At 42.0% G+C, this 15,402-nt stretch overlaps 1 long non-coding RNA gene across 5 annotated transcripts in view; it reads left to right on the top strand.

The window, feature by feature from the left end:
- The first annotated feature begins 652 nt into the window (after positions 1 to 652).
- LOC132656510 (uncharacterized) overlaps positions 653 to 15,402 on the top strand; it is a 141,362-nt gene continuing 126,612 nt past the window's right edge. For 3 of the 5 annotated variants that reach the window (XR_009594264.1, XR_009594261.1, XR_009594260.1), the window contains exon 1: positions 667 to 785. This is a non-coding gene — a long non-coding RNA (uncharacterized LOC132656510). Of the gene's footprint in view, positions 786 to 15,402 lie in introns of all 5 variants that reach the window. The other 2 variants (XR_009594262.1, XR_009594263.1) reach the window with 2 other exon arrangements.

Below are 15,402 nucleotides of genomic sequence, written 5' to 3'. Positions count from 1 at the left end.
GGTCAGGCTAGGGTCAGATGGAAGGGGAGGAGAACCTTCCCTATCAGTGGACTTGAAGAGGGGAGGAGATGAGAGGGAGGGTGGGAGTGGGAGGGAATGAGAGAGGAGGCTACAGCTGGGATACAAAGTGAATACACTGTAATCAATATAAAAAATAAAAATTTAAAAAAGAACTAAGATACAAGCACCTCAGCATAGCCCAGTTTCACACAAGATGACAACTATTAATATCAGTCTTCTAACTCCTTGTCTTAATTCTTGGAAGGTGTAAAGGGGTGGTAACATGGGTTTGTCGAGGGAGATTGTTTTCTTCTGTAATAACATAGTTTTTTTTTTTTTTTTTTTTTTTCCAAATAGTTCCTGCAGCATCTTTAGTTACCTTTGCTTCTCCCAGTCTAAAAGAACAGTGAATGGTATAGGGCGGCCAACACATAAACCAGTGGTGTGGTCTGTTATTAACTAGTGTCCTGGTTAGTGTTTTATAAATTTCATACAGGCTAGAGTTAGCTAGGAAAAGGAACCTCAAATGAGGAAATGCCTCCATCAGATGGCCCGAGGGCAAGTCTGCAGAGCATTTTCTTGATTAATGATTGATGTGTGAGGGCCCAGCCTACTAAGAATTGTGCCTGCGCAAGTGGTTCTGGGTGGTACAAGAAAGCAGGCTGAGCCAGCCAGGGAGAAGAAGCCAGGAAGCAGGGTTACTCCATGGTCTCTGCTTCAGTTCCTGCCTCCGGGTTCCTGCCCTGGGTTGCTGTCCTGACCTCTCTTCGTGATGGCCCATAACTGTAAGCAGAAATAAATTCTTTACTCAGTAGCTTGCTTTTGGTTATGGTGTTTGTCCCAGAAATAAAAAGCAAATTACGGAAGAGATCTTAGAGTATTGCTGTGACAGACCTGACCATGTTTGGGGGGAGATTGTTTGGGCTAGGAGAGCCATTAAGTGCTCAGAGCTCAATGAACTGTTGTGGGAACTTGAAAGACAATGCTGAAAGCAGTTCAGCATTAAGGGGTCTGGCTTGTATAATTTCAGAAGAAAGTTTAAAAGTCACTCAAAGAGTCCTTTGAAGCCATCTGTGCAGTGTTTTGTATTAAGAGTCCGTGGTCTCTGGTCAGGTGGCTCTGAACGGTCAGCTGTGATTAACAAGGGATCAGGACCAGTACTGTCAAATCTTTATTTTATTGGAAAATTTGATGCTGGTCAGCTGGAGCTGAGACCAGAATCACCTGGTAAAATCTGGGAGCAGTTTCTCACAGGCTGTGGTCCACCTGGGTAGCCAACAACTCCCATGCAGGTTACTTGTAAGAATCTCCATGCAGTCCTGCTTTTGAAGGCATGAATAGGTCATGGGGCTTTGGCACTGTGAGAGGTTAGGAGGTCCGTTGATGAAGGTTGAGGCTGTGGAGACATTAGCATGTTTAAATACCAGAATGGTGAGATGACCACCAGGGACAGCAGAAAAGTGGAGCCAGCCTGAGCCTGTTAGACTAGGTATGTGATCTGTGAATGGCAGATCCTGAGAGGTGGAGATGCCCTACCCCGTGTGAGCCCAGAAGATTGAGTGAATTCCAGACGTGAATGTTTAGCTACAGGGTTTAATTTCCATAGTTAGACTCCGGATTTTGCTTCGTTTAGATCGTGTCACTGTCCTGATTCCCCATGGAATAAGAAATATTTTATTCATTATTATTATTTTTAATTTTACAGGAGCCCACAGTTAAGACTTTGGATTTTTAAAGAAACTTTGAACTTTTAGAAAAACTTTATATTTTAATGGCATTGAACTGTTTATTTTTTTTTTAAGACTGAGTTTTTTGAGCTTTTAAATGTCTGAATTTTAACTTTCAAATTTGAGTTTTAAGGGCTATAGGGCTTTAAAAAGTTGGAATGTGTTTTATATTGTGCCACTGATATTAACATGAAATTGGCGATAAATAATAAAGGAGAGCTAATGCTTTAAGAGTAATACATTTGTGTGTCAAATTGTCAAAAGGTCAACGATCCTAGGTGCCTTTTTTAAATTTTATTTTTGGAAAATTTGACACAAGACAAAATTATCTGGGAGGGGAACTTTAATCAAGAAAATGCTTCCAGCATATTCTTAGAGGCAGGTGTACAGGGCATGTTCTTAATTAATGCCTGATATTGGAGAGCTCAGCCCACAGAGCTTTGGCCGCCTCGTGGCAGGTGGACTGCAGTGTTCTTTCATGGCCTGTGCTTCAGTTCTCATCTCCAGGTTCCTGCCTCGAGTCTCTACCCTGTGTTTCTCCTTTTGAATGAGGTTTGAACATCTTCCCCAGGGTCCTCCTTCTTGCTCAGCCTCTTTAGGAGTATAGATTTCAGTATGTTTATCCTATGCTATATGTCTAATATCAGCTTATAAGTGAGGATATACCATGTGTGTCTTTCTGCTTCTGGGACACCTCACTCAGGATGATCTTTTCTAGTTCCCACCGCTTTCCTGCAAACTTCATGATTTCCTTGTTTTTAGTTGCTGAGTAGTATTCCATTTTGTAGATGTACCACAATTTCTGTATCCATTCGTCTTTTGAGGGACATCTAGGTTGTTTCCAGCTTTTGGTTATTAAGAGTAGAGCTGCTTTGAACATGGCTGAGCAGATTTCATGTTGAATAGTTGAGAATGTTTGGATATATATATGCCTAGGAGTGGTATAGCTGGATCTCGAGGTAGTACTATTCCTGATTTTCCGAGAAAGTGCCAGATTGATTTTCAAAGTAAGCCAAGGAAACCCCCTCTTTTCCCTTTTAATCATAATGGTTATCAATAGAAAGAAACTCTGACAAATAGTTCGTTCTATGCAGAATTATTTGTATTACTTTATTGTATGACAGTCATCATGGTGGCCAGTTTATAACAGTATATTATGCATACGAGTGACGCATAGATGTATGATACCATAACTGTGACATCACTGGGTGGGATGTTTCAGCTTCATGATAGCTATTAGTACTTGGTTGCTGTTGACTAACACACTGGTACACAGGGTATGAATGTGGTAGAGGAACATGGGAGATGTCTAATACATAATGATTTGACTTCTGAAAGGTCTTGGGTCATTCCGGTCCCAGCGTTCAGGGCTAGCCTGTTTTCATAGCAAGTTCCAAGACACATGGTACTGCATGAGACGGATTTAAAAATAATCATTCTAGGAACTGAGGAAGGGTGATCACGAGTTCATGAGGCCAGTCTGGAATGTAACATACTATTAGGAGAAAAGAATCCTAAAATGCATACACTATGCAATAAAAATATATTATTTGTGTACATAGCGTGGAAGACTAGGTAAGGTATTGCTAGAATATTGTCTGTGAGAAGGTACTGTGTCTTGTTCCTTTTACATATACTTTTACATTTTCCAATAGTCTATAATGAGTAAGTATTCTTAGTCATAAAATCTTTATTGAACAAAAAACTGATTTATAAGTAGTCCATTTTATTTTTACACAGCAGAGATTAGTTAATGGAATTTAAAGACCCTGTGGTTTGTTAAAAAAAATAAATATTTACAAGCAATTTTTCAACCACGTATCTGTTGCCTAAAGCAAGTGCAACTTTTTCTTTCTTTAAAGTTTAATACCTAATCACATTACAGCTTTCTCTGGCTCGTCCCAATTGTGCAATAGTGCTAGGGCTTCATCAAACCGTATGTAAATCAATAGAGCTGGACTGCAACACGATTAACCAATGGATGAGTCTGCAGTATCATATCACATGGCTGTCACCGAGGCAAAGAGAGCGTTGGTCTTTGGAGGGTGAGGCTAGAACATAATAGAGCCCACTTCTCTGGGGAAGCGACCTGAGTCGCTGACAGATGGTTTACAGAAAAGGTTTCTCTCCAGGCAATGATATGGAGGCACAGGGTTATAGGAGAAAGGAACACAGGAGCAAGTGCCACCAGGCAGGGAAAGCTTGGGCATGACAACAGGCCACAAGCAGTCACTGAGCATGAGCTGAATTTGAGAGGGGGAAGAGGAGACCAGGGCAAGATGAGGGCAGCTCTTGCATCATATGGTGAAGGGCAGGTGATTTCAGTTCATCTACGGTGCTTAATTTCATGCCCGTAAAATCAAAGCCACACTTAAACAAGCATTCAAAAGGAACCCAAGGACTGACAGGCTCAGAGTCCAAAAAGAAACTGAGCGATAACAAAAAGAAATCAGACTCTATAGAAGTGACAGTTTTAGTAAAATGTGAACGTATAAATGTGGAAGAAATTTTCACATTCTACGATTTGTGAGCAAGGCCGTCGTAAAGACAAAGAACAAAGAAAAAGTTCGCAAACACTTTACAGCTGGTAATATTGTTTGGAATTGGATGTCAAGCAAAATGCAACTGCTGTGTCTGGTAACCATGGCTGCGGTGATGATGATAATTCATGCAAAACTGCCCTTTTCCCCACCTATCATCACAAACAAAAGATGATTTACTCACATTATACTGGGTATTTTTGATCAACCTGAATGAATCTTGAATTTTCTTTGAAATTGTATTAGTTCTTTGAGAATTATTTGTCTTGATCATATTCACTTCATCCTCCAGCTCCTCCCAGATCTACCTTCTTCCCAGAACACTCACTTCCCACATCTATCTGTTTCCCAAACCACCCAGATTTGTGTCCTTTAAAAAAAAAATCTAATCCAATTTGTGCTGTGCGTATTATCCAGGCTGGGGGTCATGTGCTGGAGCGTGGTCAACCTACCAGGGGCTATGCTTTCTGTTGTTGTTTGTTTGTTTGTTTGTCTTGTTTTCTCGAGACAGGGTTTCTCATTGTAGCCTTGTCTGCCCTGGACTTGCTTTGTGGACCAGACTGGCCTTGAACTTACAGAGATCTGCCTGCCTCTGCCCCCCAGAGCTCTGGGATTACAGGCGTGTGTGCCTCCACATCTGGGTGGGACTACACTTTTTAAAACATATTTTATTGATTATTTGGAAATTCCACATAATGCACCCGGATCACATTCACTTCCCAGGCCCAGATCCACATTTCCCCCACTGACCCTTGCAGCCTCCCCAAAAGAAGAAGAGGAAGAAGAGGAGGAGGAAGAAGAAGAAGAAGAAAGTAAAAGAAAAAAAGCCTGTTGACTCAGCAGACTATGAAGGACAGGAAGCTTCTTTTGCAGTGATATGGAAGACTGTAGACTCACAGTTGAGAATGAGGAACAAGGAAGGCCTCTTGCATCCTATTATGCCAGTGTGCATGTCTTGCTATTCCAGCTGTGACTGTAGCTTGTAGGGTTCACAGCTAGGTAAGACTAATGATTACTCTCTTTTATTTTTTTCTGGTAGAATGCAAAGTACCTTCCAATACTATGAAAACTAACAAGTTAGAATGAAGCTTCTAGACCAGTAACAGTTTCATATCCCCATGTACTATGGTTTAAGTATGAGGAATCTTCAGAAGCAGCATATTACAGTCAAGTTCTGAGGATAACCAAAAGCACTGGCAGTAGTCAATAATGTTTGGGCCCTGAGATCTCACTGGTCAATAGCTCCAAATGATATAATTCATTCTTTTGTTTGCTTGTTTGTTTGTTTGTTTGTTTTTTTTATTTTGATTTTGATTTTTGAGATAGGGTTTCTCTGTGTAGCAGTGGCTGTCCTGGACTCATTTTGTGGACCAGGCTGACCTTGAACTCGTAGTGATCCGCCTGCTTTTGCCTCCTCGAGTGCTGAGATTAAAGGCATGTGCCATCATGTCCAATGATAAAATCCATTCTGAACACTGGACTTTTTATATATAATAACCCTGTGATCTCTAGTAACATTGTCACATTGACATGGAATAACTGCGTTTAAGTGTGTGTGTAAACCTCAATAGTAAAAGGACTCCAGATCACTCTTTGAAAGGTTTATAGTTTTAGTTATCCCTCTCCATATTTCCTCCTCTACCGTGATCCTCTTCCACATCCTCTGCCCCAATTTCTGTTCCATTATTCCTCTTTTTATAACTTATTTTTTTTATTTATTACAATTTGTTCACTTTGTATCCCAGCTGTAGTCCCATTCCTCATCTCCTCTTAATCCTGCCCTTCCTCCCTCTTCTCCTCCCATGCCCCTTCCCAAGTCCGATGATAGGGGAGTTTCTCCTCCACTTCCATCAGACCCTAGCCTATCATCAGTACTGGCTTCATTTTCTTCACCTTACTAGGAAACCTGCTTGGAGGCTGAGCTGACATGAGCTACATCTGTGCAGGGCTTCAAGGTTATCTCCATGAATGGTCCTTGGTTGGAAAAGATCTTCCTGATTAGCCCAGAAGCAGAAAGACACACATGGTATATACTCACTTATAAGTTAATATTAGACATATAATATAGGATAATCACACTAAAACCTGCACACCTAAAGACGCCAAGCAAGAAGGAGGACCCTGGATAAGATACTCAATCCTCCTTCAGAAAGGCATATGAGATAGACATTGGAAGAGGGAGAAAACAGGGAACAGGACCCAGCAGGGTATCCAAGCATATGCTGAAACTCATAGCCAAACTTTGGGAAGAGTGCAGGGAATCTTATGAAAGAAGGGGGAGATAGAAAGAGCTGGAGGGGAGAGGAGCTCCACAAGGAGACTAACAGAACCAAAAAATTTGGGCTCAGGGGTCTTTGCAAAGACCAACACTCCAACCAAAAACCTTCCATGGAGACTATATAGACCCCTTGCTCAGATGTAGTCCATGGCAGCTCAGTGTCCAAGTGGGTTTTCCTAGTAAGGGGAGCAGGGGCTGTCTCTGACATGAACTCAGTGGGGCTGGCTCTTTGATCACCTTTTCCTTGGGGGAGTGCAGATGTACCAGGTCACAGAGGAAGGCAATGCAGCCAGTCCTAATGAGACCTGATAGGCTAAGGTCAGATGGAAGGGGAGGAGGATCTCTCCTATCAGTGGACCGAGGTGGGGGATATAGAAGGAGAAGGGGAAGGGAGGGTGAGATTAGAAGGGGACCAAGGAGGGGGTTACAGCCAGGATGCAAAGTGAATAAAAAACCAACTTATTCACTTTGTATCCTGGCTGTAGCCCTCTCTCTCATCTCCCAATCTCACCCTTTTTCCCTTTTCCCTGCCCCCTATGTCCCACTGGCTCAAAGAGCCAGCCACTGAGTTCATATCAGAGACTGTCCCTGCTCCCCTTACTAGGAAACCCACTTGGAGATTAAGCTGCACATATGCAGGGGTTCTAGGTTATCTCCATGAATGGTTCTTGGTTGGAGTATCAGGCTCAGAAAAGACTCCTGTGCCCAGTTTTTTTTTTTTTCTGTTGCTCTCCTTATAGAATTCCTGTCCCCTCCAGGCCTTTTATTTCCTCCTCCTTTTGTAAGATTCCCTCCACTCTGCCCAAATAAAAACAACCCTGAGATTTCACCTTACACCCATCAGAATGGTTAAGATCAAAATCTTAAGTGACAACACATGCTGGAGAGGTTGTGGAGAAAGGAGAACCCTCCTTCCTTGCTGGTGGGAATGTAAACTTGTATTCTTCAGGTCTTTAAGGTAACGATTTAGAAGTCCCAGGGTTTTAGGGAACAGGTGTTATGCTTGAGGTTCATCTCACAAATGGTTTCCAGAGAAAGTTTTATGCTGGATAAATAGGTCAGTTGTGTGGATGATGCAGGTTTTGGGGAAAATGTGATTGACCTATAGAGCCAATAAAAATCAAACCCCAAGGTAAAGTGCAAGCTTTTGACAAGATTATATTCGTAAATACAAAATGTAAAACATAGTAATCAATGCAAAGCTGTGAAAATGATTCAGGATATGTCACCCTGCGGGACTGAGGCAGCCAGCTGGCCTTTTGTTGGTGACCTTACTTGTCTTGTGCCTTCTGAAACTTGAGTGTGAGTTTCCTGACCTCAGGGGCATTATGGTCACAGATAAAAATGTCTTCTATTTTGTCTTTAACTACTTGATAAAAGACTTGGCAGGAGGAATTAAAATATGGTTGAAACTCAATATGCAGAAGCTTTCCTCCTACTGAAGATGTGCATAGCCTTAGAATTGTGATCACTGACTTAAATTATTTATAAGAATGCTGTTGCTGTGCTGTTGAGATATGTCATTCCCATAAATTAATCCCATTATGTCATGTCTGTTTCTGGAGTGTTTTGGCTTGCTACCTCCATGGATTTTTAAAAACACCATCTTAAAAGTCTTCAGCACTTAGCTATTAGGTTTTATGTCATCGGGATCTAGAACGGTGGGATGACTGAAATGTTTTGGGTTACTTTGTTCTTTTCAAAGACTGGATTTTTATGCATTAGCTTTCTACTTCCAGAATTTTGATGAGCTTGAACACTACAATTAGAAATGCAAAAAAAAATTACTTTAGCAAATTCGTTAAAATTGTTTATCCTTAATGACAGGAAATTGCATCCATATCATGAGCACAAACATCTAAATCACATGTCCAACTAAGTACTAACTAGTATAGTAGTTAGCAGTATCAGGGTATGAACAATGGCCCAAGAAATAGCCTATTATCCAAAGTGACTGCTACTGAAGAAGTGTGCGCTGAAGAGATACAAACTTACAAACCTGCAGGCCTTTAAAATTATGCAGCTGCAACGTGAAAAGGACTTTTATAGTCTCCTATATCTTGGGGTCAGTCTTGGTTATACATCCAGGCTCAGTCCTTCAATCAGCCACATGATCCTATTTAGGCAGCTGAGCTGTTGGTGTGTCTACTTCTTCCACCACGGACAGCAATCATCATGTTACATTCCTCACAGGATTGTCACGCAAACTAACATAGTAACTGTAGGCTTAGATTTTTCAACAAACCTACTTTATTTAGGATTCTTAAACACTTCTACCTCCCAACTCACTAAACAGAGGTAGGGGAGAAAGAAGGTCATTAGGAAAGGGGGGGTTGTAGAAGTAGTTCCTTGTGGCGAGTTCACTCTTCATCGTCTGGATACCAGCAGTCCAGTCCAAATGCCAACACCAAACAGCAACACGAATCAGCATGATTCAGCAAATAGGGACAAGTGAGTGAAAGGTGCAAGACTCAGTTGGATTGCCCCGAGAAGTTCTTTGGAACATTTCTCTCTGCAAAGTGAAATATCGAAGAATGAAGACCAACATAGCAACACCAATCAAAAAAGTGATGTCTCCCTGTTCATGGGCTTCTATATATCTCCTTTCCTCAGAGTCCATCCACAAATGTTTTCAGCTGGCCAAAGTTACGCTTCTTGCATGAGACAGCTTCCAGCAAAACATCACATGACACAACTGAGTCTTCAAAGAAACCAGAAACCACTTCAAGTAACTATGTAGGAGAAAACATTAAGCATAATTTCTGAACAAGTATTCAACGCACAATATAGATTTAAATTTTAAATAGAGATTTAAATTTTCATTGTGTGTATGCATGCATGTGTGTGTGTGTGAGTGTTGTGTCTAGGCGTAGGTACATCATAAAGAAAGATTGGGTCCATGAGAGAGGAGGGAGAGAAATTAAGAGAAGAATAAAATAGACCAATAGAATACATGTGACATGAGAGCAGAAGAGAGAAGTAGTTAAGATGAGGGAGATCAGTGGGAAAGAACAGAGGGGAGTGAGGGAAGACACTGGAGGAGCTGAAGATCGAAGAATGATGATATGAGAGAATGTCTTGAGGAAGCCCATTTCTTTGTATTCTCATTTAAAATGAAGAACAATAATCACCATCTCAGTGGTAGAACACTGGCTAGCAAGTGGAAAGCCCTTGGTTCCCAGTACTGTCTAAAACGTAGACATTTTAAAAAATCAGAAATTAACATAGTAATGATTTGCTTCATTATTTGTCCAAATTACACACAACAACTAAAAAAAAATGGTTGTAGTCTATAATTTGTGCTCTGGTTACTGGTTAGAGTTCTTTTAAATTTTAGGTCTAGGCTTCGGAGTTTTAAATGACAGATTAAAACTATTATCGAGACTGATAATACACAATGTATACTTAATATGTGGTTAAAGCCCTTTCACCTCATGTTTAACTGTACCCAGTTATTGTTTGTAGCAACTCTAACGTGGCTCAAGACTGAATTAGCAACATTTTGAGGTACTATCTATGGAGAAAACACAGACTTCCAGCTTTCACATTATTGTCAGCTCATCAACTTATAATCTTTATGAGCACTGCACTTTAAAGACAATATCTCATTAGCTGATTAACCTTGAACTCGCAGCAAACAGCATAGCTCACGGCTGAACAAAGCTCGTCCAATACATGTGTTTTCTCTATAAAGCAAATCACCGTCCCCTTGTGCTGAAGAAGACTGGATAGCTCTTAAACACTATGCTTAGAGGAAATGTAAATGAGCGTGATCACCAAGGAAAAGCAGAAAATGTAAAATACAGCTGAATAGACTGCAGTGAGTGCCTTGTTTTCAGTAGAGGAGCCTAAATGAGGTACGGTGTGGTGTTAGCTGGGGACTTGGACCTGGGAAACTCAGAGTTTTCACTGCTCTGTGTGTGAGTATGTCCACAAATGGCTGCAGTAGGACTGAATGATTGATTTGGGAGTTCTAAGTAGATTTCAGGAAAGCAGATGAGCTTACAGAGATGTACCCTGTGTACCTTGCTGACAGGCTTTGATGGTTCGTTCTGGTTGCGTGGTAGTGTTGCCTCATGAATGCCTGTAAATACTGCAATGTGCTTTTAGAGTGAAAATTGTTGAGAACACTTCATTTGTGTTTTGTAGAACCAAGATCAGACGCAAAAACTCTGATCTTACCTCTCCTTCCCACGAACCATGTGTTTATCTTCAAAGACATGAGGTAGGGTCTCACATGCCTTTGAGATCTTCTCTGTAGAGTTCCTTCCATCTTTGATAGGACGGAGTAGATCATTTTAGCTCACAGGATCTGGACTCCAAAGCCTCTGTGGAGCATTCAGTCAGCCATTCACAGTGCATATGACCCAGAGAAAGTCCTAGCACATACCTGAACAAGTGGTTGTTATTTATAATCACAACAATGTTTTTCACCTCATAACATAGGAATGAGTGTCCATGCCTATCACTCCCTACAACGTATGACATGTAGATCCCCTATACATGTCTCTGCCTGCCAGGATCCCCCTCTCCCCAGGCTTTCTCAACTTCTACACTAACACTGTTGGTTCCCCAGGAAGAGCTGGTGACTCCCCCAACGTGGTTCCAAATTGCTTTTCGTTGTGGCTGTTAGCACTGGAGGAATTATACTCTTGACAAGAATATGCCTTGGGTCATGTGTGAGATTTCTGGGGGGAGAGAGACAGGACTTTACAGTGTTTATCTAGTGCCCATCAAGGCGCCAGATGCACAGATGATGTTCAGTTTTATTTGTTGAATACATGTGTTAATCAGTACACATATATGTCATTTTAACTCATAGCAATTGATGGCATTTATGGTAAGAAAGGAGCCTGGGCAAATAAAAAATATCAATCTCTTTATGAAATCAAGCTAAAGACACGGTGCAATAGACTCCCCCTCAAGTTTCACGAACAACACATCACATGCTCTATACTCTCATGCTTCACGGTGGACTTTCTCAAGGTCTTTTACAATTGTCTGGGAAATCTGCTGCCTTTGTGGATTCCCCCCAGTCATGGCAGGTATTTAGGGTGTGTGTGTGTGTGACATTTTTTATGCTTCTTATAATGCTTTGGCTGCTATTGGGGTAGTGGCTGTCAAAATCTTGAGAATGTTTCCCCCAAAACCTGGGAAAGATTAAGATGCTACTGCCCCATGAATGCAAAGCTTATGTTTTGCTCAGTATAGTACTCCCTTATCTAGAGTAAGGCTTACTAGCTGCTAGATAAATGGATGCTTATTCAGATAAAATGTTTACAGTCCTTAGAATACACTTTGGAGTATGGTACTGAAGTAAGAGCCCCTACACCCAGTATTTCTCAGGCATACCATGGCTAATAATCTCCCATTCAAAAGAATTCTCCAAGGCTCACTCTCTGGAGACAGTCTTAGCAAGTATGAGGCCTAGGGGTAGAAGTGTCCATGTTTAGCAGGGTTTGAGGTGATTTGGCAAATATGAGCACTTTAGACCCTGAGAACTGTAATCCATCAAGCAGGGCTTCAACAAATGAATTAAGGATAGACACAGGTATGACGTGTGGCTTTGCTGTGAGATGTACAAGGTTAACACATAAAAGGGTTCGTGTGTAATAAACATTCCAATTAATCAGACCTACCAACAATGCTGGATTCTGTCCTAGCTTCTTTTCTTTTGCTGTGATGAAGAGTGATGTAATAAAAACCAGGTCAAGGGAGGGAGTTACAGTCTGTCATTGCAGAGAAGAGAATGCTGAGACTCAGGAGCCCAGGAACCATTTAGCTGTGAGAGGAGGCCTCCTCAGCAGAGGCATTGCAGCTCCCAGGGGAGGGTGTCCCCAGCTGAGCTCAGGAGCTTCAGCCACGCTCCTTCTTTGCTTCTCTTCTTGGCTTCTTCCAATGAAAGAGTCAAACCAGGCAGCAAATCTCATAAAAGAGGGTTCAAGGCATGGAGGGACAAATCCAGGGTTGGTTGCCCCTGCTCCCTCGAGAGGCTAGCAGGAAATTGAACAAAGGACAGGTTTTATATAGGATATCTTAGGAGGCAAAACTTTTCAGGGCAGAGATTTCCAGAGTGAGGATCCATTAGATTTCACGTCCTTTGTTTGGGGAAGCTAAGGGATTGGTGGGTTTTGTGGAAAGCTCAGGGATTGGTAGGTTTCCCTGTTCAGGGATTGGTGGCTTTTTTCACCCTTCTTTCCTTGCACAGGGCCCATGGTTTAGGATGGGAAGACCTTCCCAGACACAAGAGACTTTGGATGAGGTACCATCACTGCTTAGCTGCTCAGGGAGGCTAGAGAGGAGCTGCTGTTACCATGGGAAGCTCCTGTGGATGGCCACAGTCTGAGGTGAGAAGGGAGGTGTCACCACTGTGGACAGATCCTGTGGGCCCCATGAGGCCTATAGGCTGAGGAGGTGTCCCTCTTTTGACAGGTGCCACCATTTTAACAGCTCAAGGGGTAGTATGCTCAGGGATCCCTCTCTGATTTTTAACTTATTAATTAGTGTGAGGCTGGATCTCATGCAGGCCAGCAACTCCTCCAGTTCACAATGTAAATGACTCTACTTATTTCTTCCAATTTTACCTCCTGAGTGGGGCATTGCAGGTTTATGCTGTTAGGTCCTATCATAGTGTTTCATTGTTATAAAGAGACACCATGACCAAGACAACTCCCATAAAGAAAAGCATTTAATTGGGGGCTTGCTTGCAGTTTCAAAGGGTTAATCCATTGTCCTCATAGAGAGGAGAATGGAGGCAAGTTGTAAGCTACGGTGCTGGAGAAGTAGCTGGGAGTTACACCCTGATCTCAAGCCAGAGAGAGACAGAAGTAGAGACAGGGGTAGAGACAGAGACAGACAGACTAGGCTTGGCTTGTTTTCCTCAAGTAATACACCGACTCCAACAAGGGCACCTCTCTTAATCCTTTCCACCAGTCCACCAACTGAAAACCAAACATGGAAATACAGGAGTATATGAGGGCCACTCTCATTCAAACCGTCACAGGTTCCCAGCCCCAAATGACAATCTGGGGCCAGCTCAGGCTGGACTCTGACCAGGCAAGCAGAAGGATTGCTGCTGCTTAAAGTTGGCATTTTTCAGAAACCGTGTGGGTTTTTGTTTGCCAGGAAAAGCCATTACTTCCTTTCCCCCCCCTTCCCCCTCCACCCACTACCTCAGGAAACCGCGTCTAGTTCCCTCTTAACTCAAACAAACCTGCAGCAGATCAAAGCTCCCACGCTAGTTCCTAGGCTGTTTAGCTAAGTCACCTTCTTCTTGCTGCATCATAACCCTTTATAACTAGCAAGACTCTGCAAGTCATTTTGCTCCCCTCTGATTCCTGACACATGGAATTAACTTTTCTTATCTATCCAAAGAGTGGCCAATTTGTTGGTTTCACCATGCCCTTCCTTGTGTATACCAACATACCTGGCATATAGCACTTCCATATTAGCTTTAACTCTTATTCCATTTATTTATTTATTATTTATTTATCTGTCTATGTACATATGCTTCTATGTGTGGTACACATGTATGTTATATAAGCATGCATAGGTGCTCATGAATACATGGAAAGGTAACAGGAAGCCTCCAAGAGAAGACCACTTAGATACAGTCTATAGCTGATTGAAAGTCTTTATTCCAGCTGGCTAGGACTACACTAAGGTGTTAAGGACCCAAGCGCAGGCTAGAGCATTTAGAGCAAGGGGCTTTTAAAGACATAAACCACATCCTGTTATTTTGTTGGGGCTCTGCAGGGGGAGGTTTTGCACAAGCAAACAGTTTAACAGAAACCAAGCTAGGTTAGCTGGGCCATCTTGACCTCAGATTCCTAGAATGTAGTTGGGTAATTTTCCACAAGGTTCTTATCAAGGTTCTTATCTTGTTACTTAAACTGAAAATGACCTCAGCAAGAATACAAGATGGAGAACCCTCTACACTGTCTCTGTATCCTGTTTTATCACTCTCCACCTTATTCTTTGAGACAGGGTCTCTCGTGGAAGACAGAACTAGGTTGTCTTATGCCATCCCAAGAACTCTGAGATTACGGGGGCAGGGGGGTGGGGGGGGAGAGGCATGCACAACCATGCCTAGTTTTGTGTGGAGGTAGGGTGAGTGGGAGGATTTGCAGTTAGGTCCTCATGCTTGCATAGCAAGCACACTCATATACTGTCATACCCCTAGCTGTCCTTTTAATCAATTATTTTAAACTAGTATACAAAGTGATTGGTTTCATTATGACATCTCTAGTCAGCTGTCAGTATTTTTTTTTCTTCTTCAGTCACAGAGTTTTTGGAAGCATTTAAATAACATTTTACAACCTACATACCAATCCACAGGTATCTGAAACTTGAACTCAAGGTACAAGTATTACATTTTGTCCTATACCTGAGAAGGGACAGTGTTTTAGATCTTTTAGAAGGCCAAAGGAAGAACTTCACACTTTTTAAATGGAAGAGTTTTGTTGACAAATGTAAACCACTCGCTCTTTTTTCTTAGGCTTTCCTATTACAGTGAAACAGAAACTAATTAAGCTCTGTCTATGCTCTGGCCAGCACGCCAGCCCCCAGCTCATTAGTGGAAACTTGAAGTTGGTGGTGCCTGTTGTTGCAGAAGCTGAATTATAAACATTTCTCCACACTGATATGAACATACTCTGAATGAAAAATGCGCTTTATTATGCTTAAGTTATTTGTGCAAACAATATGGTCTATGAGGAACACCTGCTTTCCTTTAAGCACTCTGGAACTTTGATACATGCCAGGCAGAAGGTCCCCAATTTAGAAAAATCAACCAATGTGGACGTCGGATCTCTAATGACTTTGCTGGTGGATGGCATTTCACGCTTGAGAGCACAAC

Source organism: Meriones unguiculatus, chromosome 9 (assembly GCF_030254825.1).
Source record: "Meriones unguiculatus strain TT.TT164.6M chromosome 9, Bangor_MerUng_6.1, whole genome shotgun sequence".
NCBI lineage: Eukaryota > Metazoa > Chordata > Mammalia > Rodentia > Muridae > Meriones > Meriones unguiculatus.
Note: the sequence above shows the minus strand (reverse complement) of the source record. Positions and strands in the feature narration are given on the sequence as shown.